This window comes from Saccopteryx leptura, chromosome 7 (genome assembly GCF_036850995.1).
Source record: "Saccopteryx leptura isolate mSacLep1 chromosome 7, mSacLep1_pri_phased_curated, whole genome shotgun sequence".
NCBI classification, from domain to species: domain Eukaryota; kingdom Metazoa; phylum Chordata; class Mammalia; order Chiroptera; family Emballonuridae; genus Saccopteryx; species Saccopteryx leptura.
This window is the reverse complement of record NC_089509.1, coordinates 77,280,116-77,292,582: the sequence shown is the minus strand read 5'-3', so window position 1 is coordinate 77,292,582 and position 12,467 is coordinate 77,280,116. Positions and strand designations below refer to the sequence as shown.

General features: G+C 35.7%; 1 protein-coding gene across 1 annotated transcript in view; it reads left to right on the top strand.

Annotated features, from left to right (window-relative positions):
* STAT4 (signal transducer and activator of transcription 4) overlaps window positions 1–12,467 on the top strand; it is a 108,974-nt gene that overhangs the window by 45,064 nt on the left and 51,443 nt on the right. The gene's annotated exons all lie outside the window — the stretch shown is intronic.

Below are 12,467 nucleotides of genomic sequence, written 5' to 3'. Positions count from 1 at the left end.
GGTAAAGTGAGGGTGATAGTATTTATCTCAACAGTTGTGAAGATTAAGAAAGAAAAACAGAATACTTAAAATTTTTTCTGATATTATACATCAAAAAATTAATTAGCCATTGTAATTTTCTTAACTAGTTATGCAAGATTTCTTTCATATGAACTTTATTGACTTTTTTCAATTGAAATCCTCCAAAAACAACTTCAATTTCATTAAATATATGTATTCATTTTGGGACAATTTATATTTTTAGGATACTAAGTCCCACATCCTAGAATTCTGCATTACATTATTTTATGTTATTTTAAAAATGTTTTGCCCTCTCAGATTTTTAAAAAGTCTTCAATATGAATCTAACTTAATTCAAGACTTGTGCCTTTCTTGTTAAATTTATTCTTAAGTTTAAAAAATTATTTTTCTTATTTTGAATGCAATATTTTCCCCATTTCCAGCTCTAGATGGCTTTTGCCAGTGTAAACAAAGAACATGTTATCTTATTTATTTACTCCAGAATTTTCTATTAGAATCTTTTGTTTTCTCTAGATATATAATTATATCATCAACGAGATGTGTGTATACTTTCTTTACCAATATTTACATTTTATATTTCATTTTTTTGTCTAAATACTTTAACTATGATGATATATCCTTGTTATCATGAGAATAAGGGAAATTAAGAATCTTACCAGACATAAACAAAGGACACCAAATTCTTTACCATTAGTAAAAACTGTGTTGAACTATACATAAAGCAGGAGACTCAAAATACCACCACCATAAAGGAGACAGTCCTCACAGTTCGAGTGTCCCTAAAGCAGCCTCATTACCAACATTAATGATCAAAAAGGGCCTTTGAGAAGCACAGTTACCATCTTCAGGAGTATTTTATACCTTTGAGTCCTCTTCCAACTAATTTCAAGTTTCATATCTCCCTGGCTACCAGAGATGAGTGATTAATAAAAACTCCACCCTGATTTATCAATGTCACCCCATTAAAATTAATTTAAAAAAACAAACAAACACAAAACTCCAGAACAATTTAATGACAAAAGTCTTTACCACCCCAGAGACTGACCACATGCTTTTTTTTTCTTTTTCTTTTCTCAGTTCGGAGAAGATTATTGTAATTGATTTATCCTCTTATTTGATAATTCAGCAAAGCGTTAGTGAGATTCCTGTAAGGTGACAATTACTTCAAGATTAGTCTTGAAGAAGACCGATCTCTGCTTATGGAAGATACAATGTCTAGATAAGGAATCAGGCATAGAAGTAAATAATGGAAATGATATGTGAAAAGTTTTACAGCACAAATAAGTATCAAGAAGTATGCAGGGTCTGGGATTTTACTCTCCTTTCAAGCTAACGAGTGAACTTGTTGTTTTATGGGTGCTAGAAAAAGACATGAGGCTTCTGGATCAGAGTCAAAGACTTTCTTATTCACAGCGAAAGCAGTTGTCAGAGCCATTTGCAATGGTTCCCCATTTCTCCCAGGTCCTACAGGGGTGACACAATGGGTCCATTGTGGTTGTCTGCACACTCAGTGGGTTGTGTTACAGGACACCAACACCGAATTTGAGGTATTCCTTGCTTTTATAGCTAGGGGAATCAAGCTTGCTCTTCAGCTGGGGGGAGATGCTACCTCACCATTGTTTGCTACAAATCCAACCCTGAGGAATGGCCAGGCCTTACGTTCTTGGCATACCCAGCAGATCATGCAGGAATACCCAGAGTCCATGGCGGATTGCCTCTACCAACAGCAAATATAACTGCCAGAGGCATTAAAACCTAAGTTGTCTCAAGAAAAGTGATTTAATAAATTTGTAATTAAACACATGGCTATTTTATGTGGTTTGTTTAACTGCTACATCTATCTTGAAGTTCTATAAAGAATGCTAAGTCTATTTACCATTCATAGGGAAAATAAAATTAAATGCAGTTGTAGATCAAGGGGTCAGATTAAGTAGAGAAAGAATGTATTTTTTAAAAAGACACTAGTAATTTGGAAAGGTTTGTAGAATGAGCTGTACCTGGACTTGAGGAGTTTCTTTCTAAATTCTTTGTTCTGTGACTTTTCACAAATGACACAACTCCTGTGCTTCCTAACATGTACCTTGCAGGCTATTGCCAGTATTGAAAACAAAGCTGATGAAGCATGCTGCACATCATAGGTGTTCAGTAAGTGGCAGGTTCTAGTATTGTTATATTCAAACATATAAATAATAAATAGAGTTTGCTAGCATCTTCTTTGTTCTCTTTCTGTCATTTTGAATTAAGCAATTCACTTATCTCTCAATTACAAGGCTGTGACTCCCCCAAGAGCATTGAATTTTAGTCATCATAATGATCTAACTAGGCTCCAACTCTCTTTTCCTCTTTTACCTGAATGACAATTTTTCAAAGCCAACATCTTTTTCAAAACCTTTGCATGAATGAAGCAAAGAGAAAGATTTGATACAGAGTATATATGTATAATTTATCACATCTTGTTTAGTTTTAATCATAAAAGTAACATATGTATTTTTAAAAGTCTAACAAATAGCAAATAATTGAAGTAAAAGTATAAATATCCATCCCACCAATCCCATTTCACCAAGGATGATCATTAATTTTGATGTAGCCTCCCGGGCCTTTTCCTATGCATACCAAATACAGTGTTGATTATTTTTTCCCCAAAGATTATATGAATTATGCTCAGATGAAAGCACTGCATTATTATTTCTAATTACTAGCTTGTGGGGGTTAATTTTTTATTTAAAGCCACTTTTACTGTTTGTGTGTGCCTATGATTCTTAGTCCTAAAGAAATGCCAAGAAAGTTCCTACTGTCTAATGTTTTGAAAACCCCAAATTCATGGTCTTCTTTTTCCTGGAGTTTCTTTCATATTCTTATAAATATATTTCCTGGAATAGAACTCAATCTTCATCGGCTTAATAATGAGTTTTGGTCATCTCTGTGAAACTAATAGGAAGATTTTTATTTTCTGTTTTTATTGACTGACTATTTATGATCTTTAAATTCTCCTAACACCACCCTGAGGCAACATAGAAAACTTCTTATATTTATAGGGAGTGCTTTACAAGTTACAAAGTTCTTTCTCAATTGTCTGGCATGCTCCTCACAATGCCTCTATGATGAATGACAAATATTACTAGTCTAACCGACTAATAGGGCAATTGAAGTAATGAAGGTTAAGAAGTGACTTGCCTAAGGTCACACAGTAACAGTCACAAGCCCAAATCCCTTGACTTTACATAGCAAGTAATTTACAGAGCAATTATCTAGGATGAGTTAAGCCTTCACATAGACCATGGTTTGGAAAACACTCAGAATTTGTAGAAGATATGCTTGATGTCTTTAAAAAGTATTCTCTTTTAATTAAAAAATAAGTTAAGATAAGCTATATATACCTGTAGCTAATTTTTAGCTAATTTGTTTTAAGATAAATATAGTATTAATAATATAAATAGGGCATTAATCATTCTTGTCCATTGAGAATCTGTACCTCACTTCTCTTTTAGCAAGAAAACCTTTGTGGTGATGAGAATTTAATGCTAACTAAACAAGAAAGGCAGGCAATTCTATTCATTTGAATTTATTCATTCCTGGCAAAAGGAATACATAAGGATATATCAGAATTATGACTTTAGTAAGACAATTTTAAAAAATAGGCTTGATTTTTAGAGTAGTCGTAGGTTTTTACCAGTCAATTAAAAATTGAATGGAAAAGGCAGAGACTTCCCATACCTTCCCTTAGCCTCTCCCCTTCTCCTGCCAGAGCATTTCTCCTATTATTAACAGCTTGCATTAGTGTGGTACATTAGTTACAATTGATGAGTCAATAACACATATTATTAAGTAAAATCTATAGTTTACATTAAGGTTCCTTTTTTGCGTTACACAGTTCTATGGGTTTTAACAAATGCGTAATTTCATGTAACCACCATTACAGTATCATACAGAATATTTTCACCGCCTTAAAAATCACCTGTGCTTCATCTATTCAATCTTCCCTTTCCCTTCAATCCCTAGCAACCACTGAGCATTTTTTTTTACTGTCTCCATAGTCTTGTCTTAGAGTATGCAGCCTTTTCAGATCGACTTCTTTCACTTAGCAATATCTTTTTTAGCCCTGGCCGGTTGGCTCAGTGGTAGAGCGTCGGCCTGGCGTGCAGAAGTCCCGGGTTCGATTTCCGGCCAGGGCACACAGGAGAAGCCCCCATCTGCTTCTCCACCCCTCCCCCTCTCCTTCCTCTCTGTCTCTCTCTTCCCCTCCCGCAGCCAAGGCTCCATTGGAGCAAAGATGGCCCGGGCGCTGGGGATGGCTCCTTGGCCTCTGCCCCAGGCGCTAGAGTGGCTCTGGTCGCAACAGAGCGACTCCCTGGAGAGGCAGAGCATCGCCCCCTGGTGGGCAGAGCATCGCCCCATGGTGGGCGTGCCGGGTGGATCCGGGTCGGGTGCATGTGGGAGTCTGTCTGACTGTCTCTCCCTGTTTCCAGCTTCAGAAAAATACAAAAAAAAATATATATATATATCTTTTTTAGTTTCTTTCATGTCTTTGTGTAGCTTGATAGACAATTTCTTTTAGTACTAAATAATATTCAGTATTATAGATGTATCATGGTTTCTTTATACATTCATCTATTGAAGGACATCTTGGTTGCTTCTCAATTTTAATAATTACAAATAAAATTGCTATAAACATTTGTATGTTGGTTTTTGTGTGGACACAAGTTTTTCATTTATTTGGGTAAGTACCTAGGAATATGATTGCTGGGTTGTATGATAAGAATATTTTCAGTTTTTTAAGAAACTGCCAAACTGTCTTCTAAAGTGCCTGCTCCAATTGAAAGTTCCTGTTACTTTGCATTCTCACCAGCATTTGATGTTGTCAGTACTTTGGATTTTAGCCCCTCTAATGTATGTGTAGTAATATATCATTGTTGATTTAATTATTATAAAAGGTAATTGCTTTTTGAATTTATTAGACTGACCATTCTACATCTAAATCTGCCTAAAACAACTAGATCAGCTTTTCTTCAATTTAGTGTGTTTATTATTTCACAGTAGACATATCCGTATGATTCTAGTGAAAAAAATGTAAGTAAAAAAACTTAAGAAAAATTGTGCATTCAGAACAAAGAGAAGGAAATAATAAGAGGCTGAAACAGAGACTGTGTTGTCATGTAGAAACGGGCCAGTGTGTTCGACACTTGTAAGGGGCAAAGATAAAAATGATTTAACAGCAGTATTTGAGGTAATAAAAAAAGAGAGGACTAGTTGGCAACCAGCAGTGTGCAGTAGATTGTAGATTGCCAATAAAAATGCGAATGAGAACATTTTACTATGTAATTGGAGACAACTGCTTCATATTCCAGAGATACCATACAAGAAGAAATATCAATATTTGAGTGTGGTATGGTTGCAATAGTTTTTTTAAAATGAGAAGTTTAAAATGTGTAAGATAGAGGTTAGAAAGGAACTGGTAAAGCAGAGGCAGGGAGTGCCCTGACCACATCCCCTTGGGCCTCATGCTTTTAATCAGTGACAGCATTTCCATCTTTTTGCTTCAGGGCTAATGATGACAAGAGCTGGTGTAAAAATACTCCACTTCCCAAAGCCCTTGGGTAGATAAGTCTAAGTCACACTTCTACACTGGCTCCTGGAATGGCTTGATAACACCCCCTTTGCTGGATGCCTTCTCTTCCTTGGCGCACTTACCCAGTGCCATAACTGTGTTTTCTTGACACCAACACTCAGTTATACTTTTTGCACTAGAATCCTTGTATCGGGGTTAGCTTCTGGAAGAACCGAAGCTCAGAACAGTTGTTGGTTACATGTTTCTTCAGAATCCCACATCCCCTTGGTTACTATTGCTGCTCTTTTTCAAGGCTCTCCTGAACCCTTTCCATTTATGTCCATTTATGGGACCCGTTACTCTCCTCTTGCAGTTGCTAGGTCACTGCAGCTAGAGGATAACATCTGGTAAATTTTGCAGAATGCAGAGGAAATTAATTAAATTTAGTGTTAACTCTCCTTCATGTGTTTGTATTTTAAAGGGGATCCTTAGGAAAAGAACTCAAAGGAGTGACTGTCTAGCTGTGAAAATTCAGATTCTATGCCATCTGAATGGAGGAGAATTTTTTTTTCTTTTTTTAAGTGAGAGGAGGGGAGATAGAGAGGCAGACTCCCACATGCACCCTGACTGAGATCCACCCGGAAACCCTGTCTGGGGCAGATGCTGGAATCAACCAAGCTATCCTCAGCGCCTGAGGCCAACGCTTGGACCAGCAAGCCACTGGCTGTGAGAGGGGAAGAGAGAGAAGTGGGGAGAAGGAGGTGAAGAAAAGCAGATGGTTGTTTCTCATATGTGACCTGACCAGAGATCGAACCTGGGACGTCCGCACGCTAGGCCTACGCTCTATTCACTGAGCCAACTAGGGCCGGAGCTGGTTATTTTAAGCAAGACTTTTATTCTCATGTCCTTTACCTCTGATTGATATTCCTAGGGTTAATTGCGGGGGGGATAAAGCAGATGAACTAGTCCCTCTTAGTGACAAGTCAAACTTAGAAATTAGATGAAAGGGGAATTTAATTTAGGAGAGGAATTTGAGGGAAAGCCAAGGAATTAAGCATAATATTGCAAGAAGATTGAAACAGCATATTCATTGGTTCCAAGACACTTTTTCACTCACATTTTAACATCTCTGAAATCAAATTGCATCTTATAATCAATAGCATCTCTTAACTGCCATTGTCAGGTGGTAATCACATTGTCATTGTCATTGCCTGTGATGTGAAATTGGGTCATAGCTATTCATATTGTCACTTCAGTTGAATTATGTGCACTGTTGGTACAACACATTCCGTTTAATTGCTATATAAAGTGTCATCAATATAACACTATGATTCAGGATTGAAAGAAATAGTTATCATGTATGTAGAATGGAACAAAAAGAAATCTGTAATGTGTAAATTTGATATTAAGGAAATTATTTGTCAGTAGATGGATATTTGTAAATTCCATATTTTCTTGGAAAGCAACAATAAATGCTTTATAAGATGTAAGAAAGAAAAAAGATGCCCACAAGTGGAAGTTATATTATCTTTCATTATTGAGATTCATGCAAAAGGATAGCCTATCATACACAAAGCAACAGTGGCAAAAGAAATTGCCAAATTCTTCACAATAGATTAATGAAATCTCAAAGCAATAGAAGGCTGAAGTAAAACAAATTATGTATCACACAAGATTATCATTAAGATGTACAATATCCATTTATCAGAAACATCTTGCTGATTTTGAACAGACTGCACTTAACTTCCAGCATGATGCCATTGAAAACAAATTAAACTATGTATTTAATCAAATAGGTAACGCTGGGAAAGGGGGATTCGTTTTCTCAGACAAGATGTAAATTTACATGGTCATTGTGAAAGGATATTTATAGGGATCAAGAATATGAGTTTGGGTAAGCTTATGCCTAACTGTCAATTGCTGATGTTACCAACCTATTTAATTTAAACTATAAAACAACGTCTAAGAATAAGAACTTCTTAGTTATTGGGATTGAACCAAAATAGTATGAGTGATGATTAAGCTGACAGAAGACTGGTTAGAAGTGTTCTGGAATAGATATCTGAGAACGTATTATATGTTTTAGTCCTCAGTGATTTTATGAACATGTATTTGAACACTTAAATAATAATATCACCTGAAAGTGTAATGATGTGATTGTTAATCATGATGATATAATTAGGTCACTACAACCTTTTAATGCTTCAGATAACAAACTATTAAAGACCATTAGCAGAAGGAATGTGAGTCCTGGTTATTGTCTAAAAACCTTCTATTGAGAACTTCTGGTAAGATCAAGAAAGTGCCAGCATCAAAATGTACAGAATGGAGACAATAGTTGTGCTCACTTTAAATTAATGCAAAATCATCAACATTCTTGATGACTCAGAGGACATTATTTTATTTTTTTAAATATGGATGCTAATAATCTAAATTCAGAAAAGCTGAATTTTAGGCATGTGAAGAAGTTTTAGGAATACATTAACGAACTTATTTCATGCATACTTACCCTTTTATGCACACAATACTGTTATGTGATTTTAAATATCTATGTGTTGAGCCCTGGATGGCAAATTGATGGATAAAGCATAGTCCAGGCACACCAAGGTCTCGGGTTTGATCCCCAGTCAGGGCACATACAATAATCAATCAATGAGTACACAAGTAAACAGAACAACTAAATGGAGCAACAAGTTGATGCTTCTCTCTCTCTCTCTCTCTCTGTCAAAAATCAATCAATGAAGAAAAACAACAACAGTACTTCTTCAGAAAAGTGTTCCTTTAAAAAGAAAGCCCATATATTGAAATAAATAAAAAGAATTCTTTCAATAACGATAAAATAAAATTCTAAGTGGTAAGAAAAATAATGTCATAGTCTATATTTTTGCTTCAAGGCAAAAAACATTATAAGAAATACAGGTCAGTTTATAGCAATGAAAAATTTGAGTCATTAGTAATATATAACAAGTCTGAATTTTTTGACAGAACCACAAAGAGAAAATTCACAAAATATATTTTAACATACCTCTTTCAATAACTGATAAAAATTAATCAGGCAAAAAAATCAGCAAGGATGTAGAAATTTGAACAACAGAATTAACAAACTTGAGTTAAGGAACCTGTAAGACATTTGACCCAACAACTGCAAATTTTGCATTCTTTGAGAGTTCACATAGAATATTTGTTTACAAAAGGTTCATACACTGGACCACAGAGCAAGTCTCAACAAATTTAAGGGACTGAAGTCATTCAGAACATCAGTTCTGATTAGAATTTTTAAATCTATAAAAAAATAGTTTAAGAAAACAGACAGATAGAAAGTCTTTAAGTTTGGAAATTAACCAATACATATCTAAATAAGTCTTTAGAATGAATGTGGAATCCTGACAGAAATGAAATGATTGAAAAGGCAAAAAAATTTTATCAGTATTTATATAATCTTATATATTATGGCTTGTATATGCAAAATATCCAAAAGAATCTACAAATAAATTTTTAGAATGATAAGAGATATTACAAACATTATTAGAATCAAGAAGAGTTTACCAAAGTTGCTAAATTCAAAATCAATATATGAAAGTCAAATGCATTTCCACATACCATCAAAAACAATTAGAAGAGAAAGATACCATTTCATTAGCAAAACTACCAACTACATAGAAATAACCCTGTCAAAAATGTGTAAGCACTATGTGGAAAATTATAATGCTTCATAGAGAGACATTAAAGAAACCTAAATAAGTGAATTAAAACACAATTATAAAGACACCAAATCTTCCAAATGTATCTAAAGATTTATTGCCATTCAAATTCTCAACATGGCTGTGAGTGTGTGTATAGCTCAACAAGCTGATTCTAATATTTATGTAGAAATGCAAACAAAACCTATTCTACTTGACATCGAACCTACTATAAAACTCTAGTAATTAGTAAAACAGCATGCTGATAGAGGAGCGATAAACAGAACTATAAGATGAAATAGGTTCCAGCAGGAAATCCATCCATTTTTAGACACTTCATTTATGACAGTTGCCATAGCGGAGCAGTATTGAAAGAATAGAATGTTCAATAAATGTTGTTGGAATTGAATGTCCATATAGAAACAAGTGAAAGGGACCTCTCATTATTAACAAGCTCCAAGGAAATTAAAATTAAAGGCAAAACTATAAAGACTTAAAAAGATAATATAAACAAAACCTCCCAGAGAAAGATTTCTTAAATCATAAAAAGCATTAGCCATAAGGGAAGAATTTGACTTCATTAAAATTAAAAACTTCTATTCACTGTCACTATGAGATAATGAAAAGACAAGCCATAGAGTAGAAGGTATGTGCAATACTCATACACAAGAAAGACACACAATAGAAAATGGGCAATTTCTCTTTCTCTGGTTTTCTCTTCCTTCTTCAACCAACACACACTTAGGAGTGTTTTTGTTTTTGATTTTGTGTTGTTGCTCTTTTTTTTAATTTTTAGGTATATATATATATATATATATATATCTAAAAATATATAAATATGATAACTACTGAAGGGAAAACATGAGTACATCTTTGATACTCACAAAAATAAAAAGTGTTAATTTGGTTTTGAATCTATACAGATCAATTTTCCATAAGGTGTTTCTGTCTCATACATTTAAGTGAGGCACTATTCAGAAAAATGCGAAAGGAAAGTGAGAGGATAGCCTGAATGAAAACAATGGTGATTCTTTGCTCTTAAAAAAAAGGAAGTGAATGAATAATTTAACCCTACAAGACATGGGCAAAAACTGAACCTGAAAGGGAAGGTAAAAGAGGTTTAAGTAGGGAAAAAAATGAAAAAGTGAACACAACAGAGCTGAGAAATGTTGAAAGGTGGTATCTAAATGATGAACAAAAAAGAACTCCTATAACAGTGAGAAAAAACAAAGACAAAATGGTGATTCTTGGAAGGTATATGGGGAAAAAACAGTGAATGTAAAAATTAACAAATGGAACAAATTCTAACTAGAATGAATATGAAGTTGTCAGCATGCAGAAATCAGAAATTTGGTATCATGCTTATAAGTAGGATCACTTTAATTTATTTACCTTATGAGTTTCTGTCAATTCATGGGCTTTTTTCTTTTAGAGCTTTCTAATTTGAGGGGGGAGTGGGAAGAGTTTTGAAAGTTACGGAATATGAAAGAGCAGAAATTCGGATACTTGATGTTTACTATAGTTTTACATATAGAACTGCTAATTAATATGCATCATCTAATAAAACTGTGACCTCATTTCTTTCCTAGAAAGACCCTATGGTTTACTAATCTGGATAATCTACTTTTTTTTTTTTTTTTTTACAGAGACAGAGAGAGAGTCAGAGTGAGGGATAGACAGAGACAGACAGACAGGAACGGAGAGATGAGAAGCATCGATCATTAGTTTTTCATTGCACATTGCAACACGTTAGTTGTTCATTGATTGCTTTCTCATATGTGCCTTGACCGTGGGCCTTCAGCAGACTGAGTAACCCCTTGCTTGAGCCAGCAACCTTGGGTCCAAGCTGGTGAGCTTTGCTCAAACCAGATGAGCTCACGCTCAAGCTGGCAACCTCCGGGTCTTGAACCTGGGTCTTCCGCATCCCAGTCCAATGCTCTATCCACTGCGCCACCGCCTGGTCAGGCTGGATAATCTACTTTTGATTAAATGCTAATTTTTCACTTCGTAGATTTTTTTTTTTTTTCCTACTATTGACCTTTTGGTCATTTCATGGATAATTAGCACCTCCTTCAGAAAGGAGGGCATAGGGAAACTAAATAAATGCATTTGTCTACACTTATTGTGCTTTCTGTTAGTCCTGCATTGAGAAAGATCTAATAACAAAGAAGTTTAATGCTATGACTAAAATGATGGTGTTGTTCACAAGAGAACGCTACTCAGCCATAAAAAAGAAGGAAATCTTACCTTTTGCAGCAGCTTGGATGGACCTGGAGGTTATTTGCTAAGTGAAATAAGCTGGTCAGAGAATGACAAGTACCATGTGATTTCACTTATATGTGAAATCTAATGAACAAAATAAAATAACAAAATATATAGAAACAGCCCTGGCCAGTTGGCTCAGCGGTAGAGCTTCGGCCTGGCGTGCGGGGACCCGGGTTCGATTCCTGGCCAGGGCACATAGGAGAAGTGCCCATCTGCTTCTCCAACCGCCCCCCCTCTTTCCTCTCTGTCTCTCTCTTCCCCTCCCGCAGCCAAGGCTCCATTGGAGCAAAGATGGCCCGGGCGCTGGGGATGGCTCCTTGGCCTCTGCCCCAGGCGCTAGAGTGGCTCTGGTCGCGGCAGAGCGACGCCCTGGAGGGGCAGAGCATCGCCCCCTGGTGGGCAGAGCATCGCCCCTGGTGGGCGTGCCGGATGGATCCCGGTCGGAGTCTGTCTTACTGTCTCTCCCCATTTCCAGCTTCAGAAAAATACAAAAAATATATATATATATATTATATATATATATAATATATATATAATATATATATAGAAACAGACCCGTAGATACAAAGAACAGACTGACAGCTGTCAGAGAGGATGAGGGTTGGGGGGCAGGGGGGCTGGGTGAAAAAGGTGAAGGGATTAAGCAAAAAAAAAACAAACCCAACTTGTACACACAGACAACAGTGCAGGGATTGCAAGAGAGAAGGGGTGGGGCAGGTGGAGGAAGGTGGGAGGTATAGATGGTGATGGAGGGAGACTTGACTTGGGTTAGTGAACACACAATGCAATATGCAAATGATATGTTATAGAATTATACACATGAAACCTCTATAATTTTGTTAACCAATGTCATTTCAATAAATTCAATAAAAAATTTTAAAAAAATAAAATAAAATAACAGTGTTGTTCAAGACACCTACAAGGTGAGTGAGCTCTTGAGACACTCAGTGGTGGAC